Source organism: Aplidium turbinatum, chromosome 16, assembly GCF_918807975.1.
Source record: "Aplidium turbinatum chromosome 16, kaAplTurb1.1, whole genome shotgun sequence".
Classification (NCBI taxonomy): Eukaryota; Metazoa; Chordata; class Ascidiacea; order Aplousobranchia; family Polyclinidae; genus Aplidium; species Aplidium turbinatum.
In genome coordinates, this window is record NC_137487.1 from 3,843,096 (window position 1) to 3,868,168 (window position 25,073).

A 25,073-nucleotide genomic window follows, 5' to 3' on the forward strand; every position below is an offset into this window, starting at 1 on the left:
TTCACGCAAAGCCGGAATGTAGTAGTAAACTACTTACTTATGTGACTAAACTACTTATGTGACTTAAAAATACTTCGTTCATTTGTTTTTACAAAATTTATGGGTGTCTTTCTGTGTGTCTAAAACAAGTTCTGGGGGGTGTTAATTGCCAGATGTCTTAAAAAACGATATGATTTTCTACAAATTTTGTTATATTTTCAACAAAAGGCTCAACTTCGGAATCCAAACTTTGAAATTTAACAATTTCGAAGGCTTGGCTACCTGGAGATCATGCCTGATTTGTCACATTTTGCGGATTTTTGCGATCATTGCTGTGACTGAAACTATCTAAAAATTAGGTATTTTTTTCACTTTTTTGCTGACTTTTAATAATATAAAATTATTTGTTGTCTTAAGGAAGCACTAAAGATGAGAAAGAATAAATTAAACGTTCTGTCAATCTGAAACTTGTGAAACAGCCTGAAACTTGTGGTTAATATTTGTGTAGTACCGATAGCTGCTACTCGTTGTCTGCATGGTGTTGTATTTCGTTTTCTTTGTGTGTTTGTATCCTATGGACCAATTCTACTTGTGTCTGAAACAAAATCCAAATAAATAAATAATAAAAGAGTTTTCCAGCTTAAAATTCTACTTGCTGGCGAAACGTATCCTCTTTTTAGGCGATGAAAATATGGTAGGCCTACGCTAAGTGCTGCTTCTTAATGCCCCCACACTTCCAAAATGATGCCAAATATTCAAAAGTTAATTTGTACTTGAGAGTTATCAGTAAGTCATTAGTTGAAAGTGCTTTCAGTTGAAATAAAGGGTTTTTATCAAAATGTTGATGGGTTTTACCTGTCGAGTTTTTTTTCTGCGCGTTTAACGTAATATGTATTAGTGTTTGTGCTGGGCATTCTGAAATGTGGTAGCGGTAGCCTACATAATTTGGTTTGCATTTTTTTCAATAATCGAATTCTTTTTTTATGGACTGTGCGTCTGACTTGAACAACCAATTAATTGCAAAAGCTTGCAGCTTACTTTGCCAACTAATCAACCCTTATAAGCTTTTGTGTCTATAGCATGACTTGGTCTATAGGTTTCTACAGTAGGCTACATCAGGTGATGGTGTCTTAAAACAAACACTTTGGAACTCATCAAATATTTGCCCCCCACCCAAAATTTTTTTTTCTGGCTACGCCACTGGGCTGCACATATCCGTTACGATGCTAAAACGGCGTGAACTAAAAAGCTCTTCCTTCCCTTGCAAAGCTGTACCCTATCCATGCCACGATTCTTTTGCTGTCTTTCGATTTGTTTCAAGTAACAAACGAACCAAACTGAGTTCGTAATCAACAACGTCTACAAGCGTTGTATCAATATAAAACGTATGTAGGTAAAAGATTAATTTTTGTGAAAGTGTGAGCATGGCCTTTAAAATGTCGTTTAATATCTTACAATGAACCAGGCAATGAACGTTCAACAACAGCTCCATAAAATGTGCCAATTTCTTGCAGAATTTATAAATCAGCATGCTACATTGGTAGGCCTATACAAAATGCTAAGAAAACAAATAGCCAACAAACCGTCGCTGAAACGTCATCAAGCAATATAATCCAGTTGAAAATATATTAAGCATGAAAACCCAAACTGTCAAATAAGAGGACATTTGAGCATTTTTTAGTGTCCTCGGAGGACAATTCATTTTTATTGAAAAAAGAGGACAAATCCTTTTAAAAGAGGACATATGGCAGCCCTAACTTAGCGCCACCAGTGGTGAGAAGGCATTTTGCTTATTTCAGGCAACGTATTTTGAAATTTCTCGATGGGTCTAGTCTGACAGAAAGAGACCTCAGATTTATTTGTGACGATGGCATCAATATGAGGTCATAATAAGCCATAGTGACCCAATCTTAAAATTTGAACTTTGCAAAATAATGATCTATTAGAGCAGGGGTGTGCAACGTGCGGCCCGCGGGCCAAATGCAGCCCGCGAAGAAAAATTGTGCGGCTCGCGTAGATGTGCCAATTTTGAATTGTGTCTTTGGAAAGCTCATATACAGACAGGAAATCGTTTCCACCATCCAACTTTGAGAGACAATGGAATGAATCTTGAGAAGAAAACTGATTATGCAGACCAACTTGAAAAATTGTTGTATGACTTTTGGCTCCTTTCAAGAACTTCAAATCTCATGAACATTTGTCTGGTATTCTCTTCGCCATTCAACACAGACGTTGACAAAGCACAAGCTGATATCCAATTTGAACTGATTGATCTTCAAAAGAAAACGGATTTGAAAGCAAAGTATTTAGCAATGAATCTTGGCAATTTTTACCAAAAACATCTAAACCAAGATGACTTTCCACATTTACAAAAATTCATGGCTAAATGCTCTTTTTTGCTCAACGTATTTGTGCGAACAACTTTGTTCTAAAATGGACGTCATGAAATCTCTTTATCGAGCGGTTCTGACAGACGAACACTTTGAAAATGGACTTCGAATTGAGAGCACTTCTATTAAAGTAAATTTGGAAAAAGTCGTCGAAAAAAAAAGCCAGCTGCAAATTTCTCACTGAAGTCGTTTAAAATCGGTGTGACAATAAATTTGAATAGCGGTTTTTTTCAGAAATTTATGAGTCTTAACTTATTATTTCTGCAAGGAGATAACCCCTAATAATGTTAAAAGAATAACATGAATAACAAAAAAACTACTTTTTTTGTGCCTACTAGAAAGCATATGTTAAATAAACGTGCGGCCCGCGGTTTCACCAATTATTTATATCTGGCCCTCCTGTAACAAAGGTTGCACACCCCTGTATTAGAGGGCAAAAGATTATCACATTGGTCTGTGAGACAAGACTGTAAAATTAGTATTGCGTTATTGCTACTTAGGCGACTGTTCGTGTCAAATCGCAAGAGTTAAAAATAATTGAATTGTGTAAATAATAAAGAACACTACACTTTCAAAGAAAATGAATGAATGTTAAAAATCTGCTGCTGCGCATCTACTGCAAATGGATAGATAACCTTAACAAAAAAAACATGATTTAAAATGCAATTATTTTGTAAATTAATAAATTCATGTACTGCCAATAGTATTTTCGATCAAATTCTTGCTTCAAAATGCTCAATACGTTTATAAGTGATAGCAAACTTAACCCTATCTTAATACGAGCTGTTTTTGTACCCGGAAAGCCCGTCACGGGTTATCTTGGCCCCGTTCTAATTAATCGCTAATAACTGGAGGTATGAAAATCACAGAACCAACATATTTTACAAGGTAATAGCCATGAGTATTATACGTATAGAAATTAAAATTTTATTCAACAAATTTATTGAAATAAATTGCTTGAGATGAAAAGACGTCAGAAAATCGGTTTTAAAAAAAAGAAATTTTTGAATTATAAATAAACTAAACAAAAAATTACTTGTGCTCATTAATATAAGGCATTTTTGAACGTTTCTACATTTCAAAGTAATTGCACTGTCATTTATATTGCACTAACATTGACATATATACAACAACCACTGCACGAAAATGTTTAGTTACTTGAGACGAAATGCTTATTGTGAAGGACAAGAAGGTAGAAAAATGACCAGTTGAGGTGACAGGTAAAATTTGCAAAGAATAAAAACTAAAAGTCAAGAAATTTCCCATTTCTAACATATTTCCTTCTGTGGAATATTTCACTAATAGAGTGGGGCGTCTTCATAAAACCCCGTGTCGCTACAGATAAGGTTAAAAAGAAATAAGAAGTAAACATTTTGAAATATATTCTGCTACCTAAAACCAGTTTGTTGTCAAACAGCTGGATGTTGGTCTATGAGTTTCGGAGAACACAGGTTAATGACAAAGAATTAAAGCGAATGTTGTTTCACCAGAGGTTGGTGTTCCGGACAATTTTTAAATCAAACATCACATAAAACCGTTCAGGTCTACTGAATCTTGGCGTCTGACGTAATGGCTATTGCTAGAAATTAGCAAAGATTGCATCACCTCTGGTCACACCTGTTGAAACATTACATCATCGTTAAATCTTGAATTGCACAACCGTTTGAACACCTGTTGAAACATTACATCATCGTTAAATTTTGAATTACGAGATATGGTGTAACTGTAAGCCAAAGCCAACAGGTGTCTGAATAGTTTCATAATGCCTTTCATTATTACGTCACAGAAACTGCTTACGTGCGTTTGAGATATTGCAATCTATTTTCGTCATTTTTAAAATTGTTGCTTGAAAGTTGGTCGCATATATAACTGTTTTGCTTAGTGCTTGCCAGCTGGACGAAATTTCCGTCTTTATCTCAGTACTTGGTATTGTAGTGACAAGTTTTTAGTGGCGTACGGTGTTGCGTTCCAATTTCGCCAGCCAGTGGCTATTATTACAAAAATACAATTCTTGAATACACGTTTTCAAAAGAGTGTTTCTTTCGGTCATTACATACAGACGAACGGATCCGGGAATCTTATGTTACGATTTTCCCACGAAGACATTATGGTTTACCGTTGTAACCAGTTGGTGTGATGACAGGATCTACTGCTACCCAGCGGGAGTCGAAAGTACAATCTACACAGTTTCAGTAGGCCATTGGAGGGTGAAAATGAAATGAATTCACAAAACAGACGTCAATAAAATTTTATTACAACTCTGAACACTTGTTATGGATGAACGTTAGCACAGAGATATATGCGGTAACTGTTAGTCTTTTCTTTCAATCGAATACAGAGCGTAACAGTATATAGGTGAGAAGACCATTTATTAAGTTTTGCTGACACTGTGTAAGTCAAAAGGTGCAAAGAAAAAAAAATCAAGGTAACACTAGCCAAGAAAAGAAACTATAATGTAGAAACATAATGTAGAAAAAACCTACATATGCAACATTAGGTTCTATGCTTCATCAATATCGAAATATGTTGAAACGAGCTTCCAGATAAAATATTTTCTGCAATCTAAAATACTTCCTCCAGAACTATCAACAATTGTCCGTGCAGTTGTTGTTTAGCTACCGAACGAGAAATCAATGATCATGACAGGAACAGGAAAATTAGTTTTGCCCTGAACATCCCGCTTCTAGCTTTATAAGTCGTGGCAAGTCGAATATTGTCATTAAGTTAAATACAAAACTATCAACAATGAATAAGTTGGTTGTGTTCGCTTTGCTCTTTGCCGTGCTACTTTTGTCTGCGGAGGCAACAGTAGTAAGAAGGTTTGTAACATTCAATTAAAATTAGTTTATTATTAATTTGTTGAAACCCCACATTGCCTGATTACTAAACTACCCATTGAAGTTTGTAGCATTTTAATCTATATTGTTTTGATAGAATGCTGTATATGATGGCATTGCCTAATTACTGAACTTTTATTTTTCAGAACGTATTGCTTGTATCAATGCCAAAAAAATCGGTGCCGTAGACACGATCGACGTTGTATCAGACGACGACGCAGATGTGTTAATCACTGCCTCCGCCCAGGTGATGAAGAAGGAGATTTGTTTGACGAGGATGACGAATATTCACTATATCCATATGGTGCTGACGCTGATGAGGGTTATTAACCAACAAATGGTTTTGGTAAGTTTAAAAATAGTGAAACAATAGTTTTTCATATTCATCTGTTTAACTTGTTAATGAATAAATCAAAAGCATCTTAAAATGCGGTCAGGCTTGTTGCAATCTGTAGATTTTTGAATGTTTGTGCTAACAGTCAAACTAAAAATTTAAAAGTAACATTTTACGATCTGTCGCTACATCACTACAATGATAATTTTTGAAAACTTCTGTTACAAAATCATTTGAAACACTTGATTGTATCGACTTTCGCGCATCCATCGCATGTTTGGGTTAGGGTTGGTGGTTCCTTACCCTTTTCTTGTTATAACCAGTTCTCGCACCCTTCCCTAGAATGGATAAAGATAGAAGCCACCTATAATTTACATGTTGCCTGAAAGCCTTGTAAACAAACATGGCGTCATGTGACAATTTATAACTGACCTCAATTATTCAACACTCCCGCATCCCATCGCAGCAGGTCACAAATCCATTTGTAGTGCGTGCACCACTGGTTAAAAAACCACTGCTCCAAGCGCTTACAAAGCATCCAGTGCCAGTGCAGCGAGTAAATTATTATCCTGAAACATTCCTTTGCTGAGTGGCAAGTAGGAATAAGACTCACGTTTCAATATCCTTAGATGTGATCCAACTTGGCCGATGGACATTAGGCTACAAGTTGATGGACAAAAATTCACTGAATATGAAACAGTTTTAAAACCGTGCTTCAAATATTTTTTTAAATGTGTATTCATAAAGACTAACGTTGCTAAGTTCGAACTATGTTTAGTTAGTGAAAGCCTCAAACAAGTTTATCAACTGTATACTTAGAAACTTTAGATTTAACAAGCAACAAACTTGAGGAAAGTTGATCAAATGCTGCGATGTCATAAAAAGTTGTTGAGTCGTCACAAAAGCATGGATAGTAACCAGCCTACGTCACAATGATGTAACACTGGTCTTTCACCTCAATAATATACGTGAAAGGAAAAGAATTAAGTTCAGATTTACTCTCTTAAGTTAACAAAATGGGTTCTTGGAATGCTCAACATCAGACGAAAAAGCTCCTTTAAAAACTTCATCCCACAAGCAACTTCACATACTTGTAGATGCTTTGAACTATTAATGCAAATTTTGTTACTTAGGCTATGCAATTGACTGAGTTTCGCTTTTAGAAACATGATCATTGCTTACTTATTTTGACAGGTTGTTAATATCTACATTATGAATTTTATCACTGTGATTGATCGAATTGCTGTGGTCTGTACATTATTCCATACGCTAGATGCTGCCAAGTGTTGTGCAGAACACTTACTTCTCAGCAACACAGCAAGTCCAATTGTAGACCACTTGGGTATTGGAAAAGCAACAAAAATATATTTTTAGTTTAAACATTAACGGCAATCTATGTTTTTTTTTATTCAGAAAGTGGAATGACATTGGACAAGAAGATTTAGAACATGGAAACCATTTTGCGCACTTTGCAATATATAATTATGCTGATAAAACTGCTCGAAAATATTTTTACGAAACCTTAAAAATGTACTGCTGTAAAATTTGTGTTTACAGAAAATAAAATCATGTCGTTCACAAAGTGTGTCTAAAAAAGTTGAAGATAACGCGAAAAATCTCGTTTATCGGATTAATAGAAAAACACTTTTTTTTCAATAGCCTAAAGCAGATGATGGTATATTTTAAGCTAATTGAGATAAGTTATGAAGTGAAAATGTTATCTGGGAAGTTAGGGAAAACTCAGGCAAAAGTTTCGAACTCTAGCCTGCTGAAAGGCTACAACACACTATAGAAACTTTCGATAAATAAATTATTGAAATCCTCTTGTAATTATAAAAAAAAAAAATTGAAATGGTGTGCTAACATAAATTTTAAACAAAACGTCTATCCCAATCCAATTTTAATTTGATGAATTTGGTTGCATACAAAGTTTACATCTCGATAAAAAGAATATTGCTTCTAAAAACGTCTAAAAAATGACCAAAACAAGGTTTGGGCGAAACACGTGTCTATCGCTGTCAATTCTTGCTACAAATCGGCTGCCGAGAAACTTATAACTTATTTGTTGAAATTTTCTATAGAGCAAGCCCCCACACCCCTTTTCGTTTTATTTATTTATTTCGACCTTAAGTTTTACATTACATGTTCATTTATGTTATAAATTTTACTTTGTTAAAACTCTGGTCCTTTCCCAACTTTTCTTTAGATTCCCTTCTGCATTGTCGGCATGGTCTATCAACTATTTTATTCTATAATATGTTAAAAGTAGTTTACTCATTGCTGAAATGATAAATGTAAACTTTTTCCCCATATAGTAAGAGTGTGCCGCCGCAAAGGCATTCTGGTCCTATTTTTATGTGCAATAACTAAACATAGAAGCCCACTAGTGGATTTCGGGGAAGGGGGAGGGCGGGTTGGTGCTCACACGGCCCTGTCTTTGAGTATACCTTTTTTCATAAATTCGGTTCGGCGCTGCATATGAAATCTACGGTGGGAATAAACTACGATGAAGTTTATATCATTTTTCAAAACGGCGCTTTGGTGCTGCGAGACTGTGATGAGAGTTTTTTCATCTTTTGTCGTTGCAATTGCTGCTATTAGTTTTTCGTGGGGTTAACTTAGAGATTTTTAATTTTCAATTTATAGCCGGGAGATTGTCGAATTACCAAAACTTACTATTGCCAGAATGCCCGAAAAGCTTGTTAATTGTTACACCAATCTTAATTTGCAAGAGTGCATGGATTAGAAAGGTTGAAAAGCACTGAACTAGAAATTAGATATCTAAGCAATGCTTGTGAAAAATTCAGAGCCGTTTCGGTGACGACGAAATCTATTGCTAATGTTGTGATGGCTATGATGGCTGTCCCTCGTCTTCAAGGATGATGGTTTTCGCAATGAAAACGCTAACGATGAGTTTTTAAATGGCTAATGAGTCAAATCCTAGCTTAAAAATTGCGGTTACATTTGGGACATTCAAGAGATTCTGGCAGAGCCTGTTGTGGGTGTAATTTACGTTTTTTTTTTTAAGTTATTTTCTTTTTAACCTTTGAGATTTGCTCTTCTCAAACGTTGCAACACCTTCCTGAGTGCAGATCTTTAAATCAACATATTCTCTGTGGCTTTCTCCCACGTAGCTTGTGTAATTGATATTGCACTTTTTATTGCTCTTCAGAGAGTCCTTGTATGTAGGACACGAGTCGACAAAAGTAGCTCTTGATTTATACTGCGATGCAGTGGGTGAAGAAGAATAGGTGATAACTTTATAAAGAATCATTCAAACTAGTTGGTTGTCAAACGTTTTGTTGCTCTGATTTTATTTAATCTATTTGGCATCGATGCTGTAATTGTTGAATCATCAGTAAATTCTGCCTAGTTTTGTTGGTTTGGTTGATTTAGGGATTTTCTGAAGATTTAATACAAACCACTGTAAAACCAAGTTTACTGGCTGATGTTAGCATTTCAACTATCTGTAATAAGTTTCTATTTATTTATCAACCAGTGTCCATTCAGTTGTTAATGGAGTATTTCAAGTAAAGTAACTCACACTTGCTTCGTGATGTTTACAGAAACAGGAAATTAGCACGCTGTATAAGTTTACTACATAGTAGTAAAGCCGTTAATAAGTATTTAGCCGCTATGGTTATTTTTACATGCTTGGATGAAATAGCTGCGGTCTCTGACAATTTCTTAACAGTCATTAAAATCAAACTTAAAACAAAAGCTGGTTAGGAGGGTGTACCATTTTGCAAAAAGTTTTTAGAAATTAGTGCGGCTATGTATTACGAGTTTCCACTTTTGTTAAAAAGTATTGTGGTGGAGTTTCAGAATTTTTCCGCCAAAACTGCGGTTCTGCAGCTATTTTGAAAAAATAGCGGCCTGATGAGATATCATGAAGATCTACAGCCTTAAACTGGCGCTATGTGATATGTAATATGTCGATTACGGGGTTTTTGGGGTCACAGAACACGAATCTGAAATCAAAAACGCTCTACGAAAACAAGTTTGCAAAGTGAAATTTTACCCGTTGAAATTAATGGTGAAATTTTACAGACATGGATATAACCTGACCAAGAATACCTCACGCCAGAATGAATAATCCTGAACTATTGTCAAACTTTTGAAATAACAACACGATTCATTTACAAACAAATTGAGTTAATCACTCTCAGACATGATCCATCCCTGTTTCTTCTGCATGCTATTCTTTATCGTCAATGCAATACCGGAGTTAAGCAAACACCCAATTCACTAACTTCTTGACAAATTTCTTTGACAATTGAGTTTGGCTAACGTAGCATTTTGTAATCTGAGAACTGTTCTCTGTGCCTTTGCACAACAAGCAAGACGGCTTGCCGGTGGCTTTCGTCAGAACACCTCTCAATAAAATCAGTGAATAGCTTAATCCCGCGTTCCGCAATATCGTTGACCACCCTTACGTTCAAAGTGAATTTGTTTATTTTCTAATAAATTTTAAAAGTTTTTCCATTCTGATACTGATTAAGAGTGGCTACAAATGCCAGTATGGAACTTACTGATTAAGAGTGGCTACAAATGCCAGTAAGTTCCAAATTGCTTTCCCAATTGTTGCCTCCAGCAATGTACAAGCACCTTTCCACCTCCCTGAATTGGCTGCAGTCGTATCAAACAACATACCACCAATGGCACCTTTCAATCTCCAGTCTTCTACCAACTTTATTACGGCCTGTTCCTGAGATAATCCGGTGCCGTCTGGTATCTCACTCCCAGCAACTGCTTCATTTCTGCATTATCTTCATCATCAAAACTAACGCCAGACACATATAGCCTATATATACAGTTAACCGTTCTGATGAAACATATCCTCTCATTTTCAGAATCTTACCGTCCTAGTGAATTATTTCCAAATCAGGGGCCTGGAACTTATCTCTGATATTTTGGGAGTGAGAGGACCTAGACTTATTTGCCGGTCTATGAGCTGTTGTGGCTGAGATATTAGTATCAGACTTGTATGCCGGACGCTTGAGCCACAGCAGCCACGAACATTGTTCTTTGCCGATAGCTCAATCCAAGTCGATCAGATGTTAAAGCTGTAGGCAACATAATATTAATTTTCTTTCTCTTCCTTTCAGGAGTTTTCCAGTTGTCACTTTGTGTTTCTTCATCTGTACTCCAACTTCACTGTTTTAAGATTGTCAGCAACATCCTCTTTCTATTTCCTTTCACCAGCTGCACCGTGTCGTTTTTGTCTAGCTAAGTCCTATCTCTTCTGCAGAGCATCTGTGCACAATGCGCAACCTAATTGATCTCGCTGGAGCTGATTTTTCAGATGTTCCAGATCTGTCTCCCAGTCAATGATACCAGCAGGGGCTCTATCCACTTTTAGAATTCGTGGGGGGTGATTTTCGGACAGTGGGCTAAAATCGTCATAGTCATTTCAACTTCTGGGGGGCGCAGCCCTTCAGAACCCCCATTGCAGCATCAGCTTCTTTCTGATCGAAGCATAGGGTTTCCAAGTTGTTTCACAAAGTATGTTTCGGAACGGGCATTTTTGGGTAAGCAAACTGGTAGTCACTTAACAAGAAATAATTCTGGCACTGCAAATGAAAGCTCGAACCAATCATAAACTACGTTTTCCGTGACGTGAAAAAGGGCGAAAAGCAGATGATACAAAGCAAATCAAGTGCTGGATTTTCTATCAGCTGTTTGTTTGTTTGTTTATTTGTTTTTCATATTTTTATCCTGCATTGCGAGAAAGCGGACTTGAGCGCTATGCATCGGTGTACGCCTTCCGACGTACACCTGACCCACGCTGCAGCCGACGGCAATGTCTGTTTCCGGTTGTCTACTCTACTTTTGACTTAAATTTGGTACTACCCATTACTCGAAATCGATCACTGGGTAGAGGCAATTATACTTATAGTGACGTTTCTTGCCCAGAGGAACAACAGCAAGTGCGGGGGGGGTGGAGTCGAACATGCAGGCTCTCGACTGCGAGCCCAACGCGCTAACCACTCGGCCACTGCTGCCGACTAAGTTGGCAGCTGGTTGGCTTTTTAGGGGTTAGGGTTAGAAAGTAGTCATTTCATTGACGTGGGTTCGATTCTCACAACTGCTATTGCTCATTTTTCTTCCGTAATTCCCAAATAAAGTTCAAAACAAAGATTAACTCTCTGGCTAAGTGCGAGAAAGTTCACAATTGGACGGTAGCCTCTTATAACATGTTCTGATTGGTTGGCGGTGTCATTCTAGTCATTTGCAGAGGCAGAATTTTTTCTTGTTAAAGTGGCTACCAAGCAAACTAAGTTAAAATACAGTGTAAACGCCTGGCTCGTAGTTCAGGGTTGCCAAACCAAAAAATCATATTGAAATGAAATATATATTCATTATGATAAAAAATTTAAAATGTGCTAACTGCGAAAATATATTTTTCAAAATTTGATCAATAAAATATCACAAAACCATTTCAAAGCCAAATGAGTGGAGGGGAGTGGGGGGGTGATTTTGCATTGATCACCCCCCCACTCCAATTAGTGGGGGGATGATCACTCCCCTCACCCCTCTTGGATAGAGCCCATGGATACCAGAATGCATGAGAATTGACTGCGAGGTAGTCTTACATACATTCAGAGCATCCTTGAGCTTTTCTTCCATATCACGCTAAGGTTTTTTAAATGAATCAATTTTATTCCTTTCACGCCTAGAATCAAGTTCTAGTTGATACCAAGTTTCATAACTTACAAATTCCTCAGATGCCGGTCTATATCCGCATTTTTAACAATAACCTTACACGATTCCTTCTCTGTTCCAGATTGTTCCTCGTTCTTCTTACCAAATACCAAACTCACTCCAAAATAATGTTTCCATACCTGGAAAATTTCCTCCCTTGCTATCACGATGGATTGGTTGATCGTTCTGTGACTTTCGTCTTTGAGGAACAACAGCCTAGCTAGAACGTCAGAGCTTTTAGGAAGCTTAGAAACACCTAGTCTTTGCTAGTGTTCCCAATGAGGAAGTACTTTCTTTTTGGAGTTTGTGCCAATGACCGGTATGCTTCACCGGCCGTCTCATTCAGTGGCATAACTGATCTGAATCTTGTAACTTGGGTAGGATCACTAGTTACTCTTCGAGTCACTGTAGCTAATGATGATTATCGTCGTGTAGAAGTAAGGCATTTACCCAGTTGGGAGAGTTTACTTCTGTTTTTCGAACCTTTTGGTCTGCCGTGGGGTACTCGGTTGCTGCCCATTAGTTAGTAAGTGGGTAGCCTATAGGTTAGCAACTAAATATACAGGCTACTGTAGACTAGTTAGTAGATTTTTATTGGATCTGAAGTAGGCTACACGAGAAAGTACATGTTCATTTTTCCCTCATATTGATTGATATAATCACACCGACTAGAAAAGTTTTTGCATACAGTACATGCATTTTAAGGTTAAAATGACAATAAGATGCTCTTTTCATGTAAATCTGCAGTCCAAAGCAGTGTGGTCACATCTATGTGTCAAAATTCACTTTACAAAATTGTTGCCGTAGAGCGTTTTTGACTTCAGATTCGTGTTCTGTGACTCCGAAAACCCCGTAATCAACATATTACATGATCATATTGCGCCAGTTTAAGGCTGTAGATCTTCATGATATCATATCTGATCGCCATTTTTTCAACATGGCGGCAGAATCACAGTTTTGATGGGAAAATTTTGAAACTCTATCAAAATACTTTTTAACAAAAGTGGAAACTCGTGATACATAGCCGCACTAATTTCTAAAAACTTTTTGCAAAATGGTACACCCTACTGATTAGGGAAACAGGAAATTAGCACACGCCATAAGTATTTACCACATAGTAAGCCCGTGAAAACATCCGAAACAAAAGTTTGTTTTGTACAGACAGAAACCTTTTTTGAATGAGCATTGTTTCAAAATCCATCTTGTGTCATAGTTTAACTATATAGCTCATATCAAGCCGAATATTGTCATAAAGTTAGGTACTAAACTATCAATTGAATAAGTTGGTTGTGTTCGCTTTGCTCATTGCTGCGCTACTTTTGTCTGTAGAGGCATCAAAGACAAGAAAGTTTGTAATGTTTAAAAGATGTTTGTTTTATGTCAATCTGATTAAATGATGCGTAATTGTTTTCCTTGAGTTTATATTTTTCCAGGTTGTAAGTTATTGGATACAATATGCTCCAAAGTTTGCTGAAGGTCCACAAGGTTGTCTTCCAGAAAACGACTCTAATGTGTTCGTAATTGCCTACAAAAATTCATGCACGCCATAAAATAGCATGCGGATGGAGTATTTCAAGTAAAGTAACTCACACTTGCTTTGTGATGTTTACGGAAATAGGAAATTAGCACGCTGTGTAAGTTTTACTACATAGTAAAGCCCTTAATAAGTATTTAGCTGCTATGGTTATTTTTACATGCTTGGATGAAATTGCTGCGGTCTCTGACAATTTCTTAGCAGTCATTAAAGCCAAACTTTAAAAAAATGGTTACCGAAACAGGAAATTAGCACACGCCATAACTTTTTACCACTTAAAAAGTCAGCCTTTGAAACAGAAACATCCGTAACGATTTTTTTTTTTGTACAGACGGAAACTTTTTTTGTCCGGCCATTGTTTTGAAATCCATCTTGTTTCATAATTTTCGAAGGTTTTATTGCATTTGTGCGACATTTCATCACCCGTTATGTGCGAATGACACACATGTGTGTCATGCGCGAATGTCTGTTATAGTGCGAATGACACGCATATGTGTCATGTGTGCGTACGGCAAAGCGGAAAATAAAAATCCATCCACTGCTAACATTCATAATGTGAATGTTCTAGCTATAACTTGGTGCTTCGGTCTACATTACTGTATTTTAAATATTTCAATATTCGCTTTCTTAATTAGATTAAGCTTTGGTAGAGAGTTTGGTTTGTTGAACCATAGAGAAATAAAACAAAGTAACTTCAGCGGGTTTAACATGATGTATTACATACACAATTATGACATAATTAAAAATAAACTCTAACTTTTTCGACACGTACGTGTGTCCTCATCAGGAATTACATATTTGCAATATACATAAAATGAAAATTGTAAGGTAAATTTGACTTTGCACTATAACTTTAACTGTATACTAACGACACACCAGACTGAAAAGCACAAACTGAACGAGTGACATAGGAATGATAACAAGTAAATTGTACGGTGGAAAACAGATCACATGAGGTGTAAACTACAGGCATTTGACAAACAATTAGAACACACACAAGAGGAACGATGAACCACAGGCAGGGCCTCTGAGAAAAAATTTCACTAGGGGTACGAAGAGTCATTCCGGCCCCCTCTCACTCCGGGCGCCCTTCGTCTTAGGCAAAACGCGAGATGTTTGCTTAGGCGTATTGTACACCATACAACATTTTACTGCAGAATTGGACATCTGTGCACAATAATAGTATCAGGCTGCAATAAAACTATTATTTAGTGTTTTGTGTTATGCAAATCATGTGATCTGTCCCTTGCCAATTTGTGTATCCTGCATTGAATTCGTGTGTCAGTTGTTGATGCTGCTGTTGAGAGGTATCGCTTGTATGTACAGCTTTAATGTAAAATTTTCAAATTCATTTATTTATTTCTCTTTGATGTAGCCTATAATTACTCTTGATGAGTACACTATGTGGTGTCGAAAACATTGGATTTAGTAGTTTTTTTCTTATGTTTTTTGTGTGTTTAATAAAAAATGGTAAATCCGTTAACATTACTGAGTGTTACATGTATCTGGTACAAGTCAAGCTCTCTACCAAGGCTCAAGGGTGCTTTTAACAGAACATTTTTGCACGTAAAGCACTAAACTACCACTTTGGGCCCCTAATTTGCTTTCAATGCACTCAATTACCTTTCTGGGCCCTTTTGCTGCATTACGGGCCCCCAGGAATAAAGACTAACAACTTTTATGCTTGAATTTAGTCGTTTAAGATGGTTTAAACCAAACAATTCACCGTTAAACTATAAAACCACAATTTCGGGCCCCCCAACAAACCCAGGCTTGGGCCCTCAAGGGTACGCCGTACCCTTGAGGAACCTCCCTCTCATAGGCCTTGGCCACAGGCAAATAACTGCCGGTTGAGAGACGGATTATTACGTTTGATTCTTAAGGCTTCCATGATCTTAGTCTGAAATTCAGATCTGCCTCAAGAGATGAGTTTAAATTGGTCGATCGAGACATTGTCAGTGCACGTTTCACAGACATACATTGGTATGTCAACCAGACATTTGTTGACAAGGGCCGGGGAGCACTGAAACCCAAACTTGACAACCAAAAGTGCAATTAAAGAACACATGGATTCTTATGAAACGTGCACTGACAATGTCTCGATCGACCAATTTAAAATCATCTCTCGAGGCAAATCTGAATTTCAGCCTAAGATCATGGAAGCCTTAAGAATCAAGCGTAATAATCCTTCTCTCAACCGGCAGTTATTCGCCTGTGGTTTATCGTTCCTCTTGTGTGTGTTGTAATTGTTTGTCAAATGCCTGTAGTTTACACCTCATGTGATCTGTTTTCCACCGTATAATTTACTTGTAATTATTCCTGTGTCACTCGTTCAGTTTGTGCTTTTCAGTCTGGAGTGTCGTTAGTATACAGTTACAGTTATAGTGCAAAGTCAAATTTACCTTACAATTTTCATTTTATTTATATTGCAGATATGTAATTCCTGATGAGGACACATGTACGTGTCGAAAACGTTAGAGTTTATTTTTAATTATGTTATATTTGTGTATGTAATACACAGTGTTGGGCGCGATAACTCATTTTTCAGTTAAGCGATAACGATAATCGATAAACGAAAAATGCCTAAAGCGATAACGATAAACGATAAATCAAAAAAAAGTTAAGCGATAACGATAAACGATAAGTTATCGCCGATAATGTCCGATAACGATAATTTTTTTTCTTGATTAGCGCTGCACCATCCCATGCAGCACGAACTGTTTTCATCAACATGCCGAAAAATCGAACATAATATACTGTAAAGGGACCAAACTTTTTGTAAGTTATGCATAAATAAAATCGCAATAGCGGCAGTGGGTATCGAATCTTCAACCTCTTGATCCAGAATCAAACCACTGAGGTAACCGCCGTGCTTATAATTATACCTTCAGGTACCAGTTGGATGCTTTTATCAATTGAGTTACACTGCCGCTTAGCCTACATGCAGTAGGCAAAATAATTAAATCAAACGAAAATACCATAAAAAATTCCAAACTTTGTGTTTTGCTTTCTGCTTAAAGGGCTGTTTACAGCAAAGTCAGCAATGATTGAAAATTTTCCCAAAAACGCAAAATGCTTGAAAATTTATCAGTAATCTTAAGCGTCATTTATAGTAAAAATGTGCATGCTGTGAAATCCATCAAGCTTGTCAAATTAGTCGTGTTTGTTTAAGAACAATAACATGATTATCGTAATTTACTGATAATTTTTTTTGTTTTCTTTGTGAACACCATCATTAAAGCAATGGCAGAACGCTGAGTTGTTGCGATAAGAATTACAATTTAGGCACTGTATTAGTGGGAATAAAAATATTTGATTGGGGTAGGCTATGTCGCATAGGTAGGCTACAGTAAATGAGAAAGGTTATACTGTATTTAGCATAATTTTACCACGCAACTCGATGCGCCTATTGTCATGCAAAAACTACTACAAGATGCAAAAAATGTGATGTCGGTCTGCATGTTAAATGCTTCAAGCAATATCATATTCCGCAATGACTTGTTTCAGTGATGTTGTGTTACTTTGCTAATTTTCATCTTCATATTTTTTTAACTTTCATTTCAATAAAATGCTCGATGACAATAATGACATGACAAGACATGAACAAGACATTTCCCATTTATCACTTTGAGCGATAAGTAAAATGTAATAACGCTTAAGCATTACGCACAAGAAACTTGTGAAATTTGATAACGGATTTGTCTAGCGTCTTATATATAGGACGGCTTTTTTCTCAAAAAGTACAAACACAATTAGGAAAAAAATAATTGTGATATGTGATAAGCCGGCTGCGTAGCCGAGTGGTGAGAACGTCTGCGCGACGTTTGAAAGGACGTGGGTTCGACACCGGTCCAGAGCACGCGGCTGTGTCTCAGCGAAAGACACATAAAGGCAAGCCAAAATAAGGGGAGCAGTTGACTCGAAGACTATATGTCACTTCGCTGCTTCCTGTCGTCTGTTGTATCGCATCTGTGATCGCAGTGTACTGTATGTTATCGCAATGGGCGCAAATAAAAGCATGATTATAATTATTATTATGTTTTTTAGGTCATAATTATGCAATATTTAAATTTTCCGAAAATTTTTTTAAGTACTTTCACTTTAGGCACAAATGGGTTAACTTTTTAAGTTAAATAGCACTTATGCATTCGGTTATTATTTTTGGATTAAAGTTATATCGCCAAGCTAGAAAAAAATCGATCTTACAGTCTATAACCGATCTTGTGTTGTTATTGTGTGTAAATTTTGTCTTTTATTCTGTGTTTGTGACGTAACCGCACGTCTCAAGGCAAGTTCTTGCAATTTTAGTTAATCTACTCATCTAAAGATTTAATGCGCTTAAAACAGTAAGTTTCATGTTTTGACGAGAGATTTTATTTTTTTACGACAATTACTAAAAACTAACACTTCCAACGAAGCAAGAAAACACAAGATAAAAATAGTTGATCGTGAGGTGGCGCGAAAGACAATGTTTCCGATGTAAAAGCGGCCTCGTATGTTGCATGCATTGCAATTTGCAACTCTAAAAATTATTGTGTTGTCAGGGCCGTCGCTGCAGGGGGGCGTGCCCCCTTCCCTGATAACGACCTGTGCACACACACTTCAGGCACTGATGAAGAACTGATTTTAATTTTAGTATCATTAACTAGGTGGCTAGTAAAAATATTACTTTTCATGGTCTTTCCACCTGTGCGTTGATCCAAAATAAAATTTATCGGCGATTAATTATCGGCGATAATCAAATATTGCCTTTGACGATAACGATAAACGATAACTGAAAAAATAATTGAGCGATAACGATAAGCGATAAAAATTTATCGCCGATAATTATCGCCGATGAATTATCGCCGATAATGCCCATCACTGGTAATACATCATGTCGAACCCGCTGAAGTTACTTTGTTTTATTTCTTTAATTAGATTAATTGGCAATCAAATGCTTCAAAAGTTTTTTCTAAAATTTATTACTTTTTCGGATAGTTCTATTTTTCTTGTTTAGTTTACTCCTCTTCCGAACCGAAATAAACTAAGAAATGATTTCTATGTTTTGTCAAAGTCATGCTCCATTTACTCTGAAAAGAAACCGATACAATTTGAGCAACCATTCAGCAAGGTTTCACTGCTGCAATGTACATTGCTGTTTAAAACAAATTAGTTTCGAGTGGTTGATCAAGTCGCAATACCAATAAAATTGGAATTGTGACGTCATTGTCAACGTCATATTCATGATAACTCATTAGAATCTAGAATCATTAGAAAGTGTAAAATCATAAACTACGTTTAACACTGAACAAATTTTTTATGCCTTTTTTCATGTCACTTAAACCGTAGCTTATGATTGGTTGGCGGTTTCATTCTAGTCAATTTCAGTGGCAGAATTTCGACTTGTTAAAGTGGCTACCGCTCGCAACGGGACTTCGAAACTGCCTTGTGGTCACATCCATCCTTGAAACGACAACTTACTTTTTTTTTCCTTGCCACCTATGCCAATAATGTCGACTATTCATCCAAATAATCGTTTGTTTTTCAACTGCTACGCGCAATGTTGCATGTTTCACACCAAAACCTTTTTGTCATCTGTCAAATATTATTCTTGTATTGTTTCCACTGTGAACTGAAAACCTGTTATGAAATCGGATTGATAGCAAGCTAAAAGTGGCGTTTGAAGTAGGGGTTGTAGATCATAGGGATGCGAAACTTCATCCGCTTTTGGCTTATCCGCAACACTAGAAGGGTTACGTTTTTTTCTAATTTACAAAATATTTTACTTTTTATGGGATATATAAGAAGAGTTAAGTTGGTTTTAAAGTAATAAGAGGTTTTTAGTTGAAAGCAAGCCTGCAGCAAAGCGGAAAAAATGTCAAATTGGCAATTGACCCTTCTAATGTTGAAGGAACAGCGGAGTTGCGCGTCCCGTAATGTACCGTTCCTAGTTTGAAGGTAATTTTATTAATTGTTATTATAACATGCAGAAAAAAGGAAGGTTTCGACAGCTCAGAAAACAGGCCAAAACCAAGAAAAAAAATCTGTCAATTAGCCCTATGAAAAATTAACTGCAGGCTATGAATTGTGAAGACGATAAATGGACAAAATTTCTCGTTACATTTGTTAACTTAGCACCAAACCAACGTTTTAAAAAAAACGGTATTAGGCATTAGTAGTTCGGCCGTAGTTCCATTGTTTCGACGCAATTCCTCCCAAAATTCCAACTGTTGATTTTATATGCAGCGCTGAAGGAGGTCTTATCATAATAGATTTTATTAGAGTTGATTGCAGTGTAATTTGCTAGTGTGGACTGATAGCTTACTCTTTGAGCTTTTTTATCGTTAACTATCAGCACCTACAAGTCGCTGGACGCTGAACGGAGTTTTCGCAAACATTTCAAAAAAAACAAAGTCGCTGATCAGAGTTGCCGCAAACATTTCAAAATTAACCGAACTTTACTTTCTTCCTCTCAATGCTAGACTGCAGTTTTAATCTTGTTGTTTGGCTTACTCTAACCATGTCTTCCTTCCTTCGCTATTCGAAAATGCGTTGTTTCAATGAAAACGTGAATCGTGGGCCGTATTGCATGACAGCCCCTATGAATGACTTTTGCTCATTGTGACGTGGCCTACCGTAAGAGGAAAGAAGAAAGACAGTGGTCGCAATTGCATTGGAGTTTTCTAGCTGTAGTGGCATTGTTAACCCAACGTAGGCTAATGACAGTGTTAAAATGTTTGCGGAAACTCCGATCAGCGAATTCGGCTTTGTTTTATTTCTTCTCTCGATCTTTTCAAACGAATAATTTTAAAATGTTTGCGGAAACTCCGATCAGCGACTTCGGCTTTGTTCTATTTTTTCTCTCTATCTTTTCAGGGTAAGAAATCGGGGGACGAAGTGTTCAGGAGATAAAATAGGTTGCATCCATATAATATTATGCCTCGGATGGCATCTCAGTGTATGCTAGCATGAAATTGTACATTAAAAGTGAAATAACAGAAGCATTGTGTACAATGTACTTTGTACAACATTTAACACTAAAATTTGAAGGCCTCCAAAAGCAGAAGACCTGAGGCCTGTGCCTCGTGTGCCTCATGGTTAATCGGGCCCTGTCTCTTACACGAAAAAGGACTTTAGAAAGTTTGATGACGTAGTTTATTGGAATATTAAACGTTAAACAGTCAGATAAATGGTCGAGTAGTTCTACTTGTGAAATGATAGATGAAATGCTTGAACTGACGAATGGTTCACCACTTCCAACACGTAATGAAAACAAATTATTGAAAAGTAAACGTCTTCGTCGATTCTAAAATAAATATACACTACTACTTGTATCAGCTACTGTACAATTGACAACAACTTACACTTTCACAATCTATTCAATATCGGCTAGAATTCTACAATCGTCTTCAACATACTTTCGTTACAACTTCTAATCCCCATAATTCACAACTCTAATCAAGCGTCTATTTATAACAGTTTTGCTTGACCAGAAGCTTCCAGAGGCTATTGGGTAATACTACATCACAAGAACTCATTCTTCTAGTCAACAAGTCAGAAAAGTTTCGAGAATCGCACGTATGCAGAAACTTTTAGTAGTAGGTTTCGCAATAAAGGATTGCGTAATTAAAGGTCACTATGGGTCAGTGATCGACAAAACATCACAATAGAATTCCACAATAAAATAGTTCACCTAATTCTATGACAAAAATGTAGCCTGCCGGGGGACTACGAGTATTGATTGTGCGATTGCGAAACCATTTTTTTTTCTAAAAACTGTGGTTCATTTACGACTATAATACTTGTAAATATAACTTACTTCTTGTGGTGTTTTTACTTCGACTTTTTCACAAGCAAGACTTTACACAAAACAACTTCAGTGTGAGCCTACCCAGTGATATATCAAAATGTTTGCACGTTGGGAACAGCAATCACTTTGTTTCAAATCAACAAATCACTTTTTGTCATTGGTTCAACATCTGCAGACGTCAGAACTAACATATAACAAAATTGGTTTTCTGGGTCTTTGGTTCGGAAAAACATTATTATGATGTATTGTGACGTGGTCTATCAGCCAGCAGTAGTGTATGGGCCTGTTGTTTTCGTGTGTGTATCAATTGCAAAATTTGGCTTTTACATTAATGCCATCAACCGTAAACTGCAGATAAAATGCTATTTCAAAAGTTGAAGAGAAAAAAACCTTCTAATGCGTAAGAAATAGCTTGCACCAAAATGCATGACTAACAAATTAGAAAAAATGTAGAAAACGTTTTCATGCAAATCTAGTTGACAACATGAAAAAAGCAATTTCAATCGTTCACACACAAACGTGCATTTTTAAATATCAACAACCTTCAATTTCGCAGAAGGAAAAAGTAAAAACTTTGGTGATGTTTTTGTACGACGATAGCAATCAGCCTAAAAAAGATTTTTTTGCAGGATTTGATATCTTGCTGAATGTATTTATTTTTCGTATCGTTATGCCACGACTTTGAGTTTGTCACGCAGAACGGGAGTTCCATTTGGCAATGCGCAAACGACCTCTTTTATAGCCTACCAACACGATTTGACAACGATTATTATCACTACACTTTATCTAAACTGTTTGCAAAATTAGTTCGTTCAAAGTGATTATTGTTGGTAAGTATGGAAACATATCACTTTTGTAATGCATCGTGACGTAGTTTATCGGTCAGGAGTTTTAGACGCTTTTTGTTTTTGAAGTGCATGAAGGCTTTAGTTAGAACGAGCTCCTATCGAAGCAAGTAACTACCTTTGGATAGGTTGTTGTTCAAATACCATGTGACAGCAATAGGCTACCTTACTTTTCTGTATTCAATCGCTAACCAAGCAGCAAATCAGACACTTTTTACATCAATTCAACGTCTCTAGACGTTGAAACAATGTTGAAAACGAATGAATAGCTCCCTGGGATATGTTGCAAAATACAAAGTGCTTCTTGATCATGTATAACCAGATTGGACAGTGTGAGTGTAGAGTTTAAACCCTAACTACAGGTTAACTCCACGTGTTGCCAACAAGTGGCCAAAGTTGTCGTCTACTGCCTGAACTGAATTGCAGATCACTTCTCAAAGTCTGGTCGCTTAAGTGCTAGTTGCCCTATACTCCACTCTACTTCAAATACCACTAGGTTAGCAAAAGTATAATGATACAACTAAAGACACAATAAGACACAAACACAAACTATGAGAAACGATTACAATAAAATCGTGCGCTCGAAAATCAACCGAGCGTGAAACAATTTAATCATTTAAGAAAGGGAGTCGAGTTTCTAACAGTGAGTGTGAAAACTGAACTAAACACAATTGTCACTGAAGCTCATTGCTTGATTTAGTTATAATATCAAGTGATGACAGTACGTTTGAAAAAGTGTAGACTATAACATGTGGCTCAAAAATAACTTGAAACAGTTTTTTGCGGTGATTTTGTCTCATTCTCAGCAATTGTTGAGACAAAACAAAAGATTTTTATAATGCCTCCGGCAAAACAACAAGCAACGCAAGTCGGACACCAATTACGATTTCATTGAAGCGTGGACGACGTCTACGCGTAAAAGATTAAAACCGAACACAATAAAACTGGCCCGTCACACTCAACCATAAGGTAATTAAGAAGAAATTTCTCAAATCAAATAAAAAAATATGACCAACCATCAAATTATTTGATTTTTAAAGTTGTGCTGTTGAACAGATTGCAAAAGATTTTCGATGATGTATTGTCAGATAAATTATCTGCATCATGTGAAAATTTGATTGATCTATCTTGTGTAGTTTTGGAATTACACGAGCTCAAAGTGGTAGTGTCGAACCGACCCACCCGTCCGCAGGTCAACTGGTCAAAAAACGTCACAGGAAATAGGGTTAAAGTAAAAGGCTCTGCGAGGGTTCTTCGTTGTTTAGGGCAGCGTGGTACAACTACAAGCCCGCGGATAGAATTTTTGCGGCCCGCGAGCTTTCAAAGTATTGATTTAATTTGTACTTATGTTACAGAAAGTAATTTTAATTAGAACAAGTATAGCATTTGGACAAAAAGTGTCAAAAATTTAATTCAAAGTTGTAGACAGCAGGGCCTATACTGTTTCAACCTATCAGGTCTCGTCAGTACAACTGGGCTTCTTAAAGGCTGATATATACCTAGTGTGAAAGACTGATATGTACCTTATGTACTTAAACTTCCTGTGCAATCTTGCTTTGCCTTACAGACATGGCAATGCACATGAATGTGTTAAACCTAAATTTGCAGGGGCAAAATGAAACCTCAGAGTGCTTCTGGAAATTAGTCCGCAAGGATAGATTTCCCAAACTGAAAGTTTTTGAATTAAATGCACTCAATGTTTGGAAGCACATACATGTGTGAGAGTACATTTTCTAGAATTCAGCAAGTCAAGTCTAAATACAGAAATCGAACGATAGACGAAACACTGGAAGATAGTCTCCGACTTGCTACCACTAACATTGAAATTGAATGTAGAAACGATAGTATCAGAGAAACCTCGACCACAGGCATCTCACTGATAGAGCTTTGAAATAAATTTCAACTTGCTATTAATTTTAACAATTTCGATTTTTAACAACTTTAACAATTTTGATTACGCACTCACTATCATTTTATTGGAAATGGCCGCATGTTGTCACGTTTTTGTAAAGTTACCCATAAGTTAAAAGTAGTTATGACTGCGTTTTTTTTTTGCTCTTAGAGCGCTATGCTGACAATTGAGGTTATGCCTTATAACTAAAATTACATAATGCATTCTGTTGTAGCGGCATCTAGTGGATAGAATATTTAACAAGCAACAAGATTTTGACAATCGGAAACTTCACTCTATCAATCTCGGTAACCGGCCCTGTGTCAGCAGTTCAAACCCCCAAGAATTAAGCCAAGTTGATCATGTTCAAACGCGAGTTGTCCCAAAAAACGGTGGAAATTGAAGCAAGCTGAAACTTGGACAAGACGCCAGTGAAATGCAGAGCGGTAATTAAAAGCTGGTTTGCGAGTCGAAAGTACTGTAGCCTGGTGGTGCGGTACTGATGAGCCCAGCCTGATGGGCGAAACACCAGTGGGTATCTCTGTCAATTCGTGCTAAAATCGGCTGCCAAAAACATGGAGTTTCAAAGTATAGGGTCAAATGTCACAAAACTATGACACAAATTTGATTTCAAAACAGCGTCCGCCAAAAACAGTTTCCGTCTGTACAAAACAAACTTTCATTGCGGATGTTTCTGCTTCAAAGACGGACTTTTTAAGTGGTAAAAACTTATAGCGTGTGCTTCATCGAGCGAGTGCTGATTTCC

The 25,073-nt window shown here is 36.8% G+C and overlaps 2 long non-coding RNA genes across 3 annotated transcripts in view; both read left to right on the plus strand.

The window, feature by feature from the left end:
- Positions 1-25,073, plus strand: part of LOC145785971 (uncharacterized) — a 167,884-nt gene that overhangs the window by 99,927 nt on the left and 42,884 nt on the right. The window lies entirely within an intron of this gene.
- LOC145785981 (uncharacterized) lies at positions 5,105-7,126 on the plus strand. Its single transcript, XR_014291234.1, has 3 exons — positions 5,105-5,188; positions 5,353-5,552; positions 6,954-7,126. It is a non-coding gene; the product is annotated as an uncharacterized LOC145785981 (long non-coding RNA).